The 1,308-nt window shown below is 37.2% G+C and overlaps 1 non-coding gene across 1 annotated transcript; it reads right to left on the reverse strand.

Moving 5' to 3' along the window:
• Nucleotides 1-487: 487 nt before the first annotated feature.
• LOC138839094 (U1 spliceosomal RNA) lies at nucleotides 488-650 on the reverse strand. The gene has a single exon (XR_011375839.1). It is a non-coding gene; the product is annotated as a U1 spliceosomal RNA (small nuclear RNA).
• Between the last annotated feature and the right edge of the window lie 658 nt (nucleotides 651-1,308).

The raw sequence follows: 1,308 nt of genomic DNA on the forward strand, positions 1-1,308 counted from the left end.
TTTTCTTTCTTTTTATTTTTTGTAAGTCATGGGACTTGAACTCTAGGTGTTGTCCCTGACCTCTTCAGGACAAATGAAGTGCTCTACCACTTGAGCCAGAGCCCACTTCTGGTTTTCTGGTGGTTAATTGAGGATAAGAATCTCATGAGCTTTCATACCTGGGCTGGCTTTGAACTGCAATCCTCAGATCTCAGCCTCTTGAGTAGTTAGGATTACATGTATAAGCCACCTGCACCCAACTTCCTCATTTATTCTCTCATGGTGAGTTCTAGCTGATTTCTCTACTCTTGTAGTTCCTAGCAACTACAAAGTAGGCATAGAAGTACCTCATCCTTTACAGTAGTCCTTAGGATCAAGTGACTACTGAGTGCAGGAAAGGAGATGAGGCCAATATAAAATACAATGCTGTCTATCTATCTATCTATCTATCTATCTATCTATCTATCTATCTATCTATCTATCTATCTGTCTATTTAGTTAGTTATCCATGGTAGAGCACTAACACAGTCCTCCACTACCACAAATTATGCACTCAAATTTCTCACATTTGATGTAATCACAGGAGTCAGCACATCTGGAATGTAATAGATAAGTCTTTCCATCAGAAAACCACTTTCATGATCGTGGTATCTCCCCTGCCAGGTAAGTAACAATGCTGACTTGATATTTTAAAAACTAACAAACACATGAGAGTAGTTCACATTTGTAATCCTAGCTACTCAGAATGCTGACATCTGAGGATTAAACTTTAAATACTAGATAAATTTTGCTGAATTTTGATTAAAGCTCCTTTGGTGTTTTTAATTGTAGTTTTTATTTATTTTCTTATTTTACTGTTTCTTACTGTGACTACCAAAAAGCTGAGTGACTTACGTGGCTTGTATTCCTGTATTACATTGGAGGTGCTCTAAGACTTCATCAGAGGCCAAACTTGTTCTACTCAGCTGAGTAGCCATCCACAAAGCTGTAAGTGACAATACCTACAGTAAGCAAAATTACATAAAATTAAAAATTCAGGCACACAGTTACACTAGCCATATTTCAAATAAAAATAGAATTCAAGTTTCAGTAAATGTTAGTAAAGTTTTAATGAATTCATTCTATCTATGTCCCCTGTGACACTGCCACAGAAGAATGGAATACTTAAAGAATATCATGTAGTTCCCAAGGCATGGAGGTAGTTACTCTCTTCCTTTACAGAAAATGTTTGCCTGGCCATGTACCCTAGTGAATATCATTTATTATGCAGAGCTACCCACTTTTCTATATGCAGTTATGTCTCACTCTCCTTTTCTCCCTCCCTCTCTC

Source organism: Dipodomys merriami, unplaced genomic scaffold, assembly GCF_024711535.1.
Source record: "Dipodomys merriami isolate MVZ:Mamm:240054 unplaced genomic scaffold, mDipMer1.0.p SCAF_292, whole genome shotgun sequence".
Lineage (NCBI taxonomy): Eukaryota > Metazoa > Chordata > Mammalia > Rodentia > Heteromyidae > Dipodomys > Dipodomys merriami.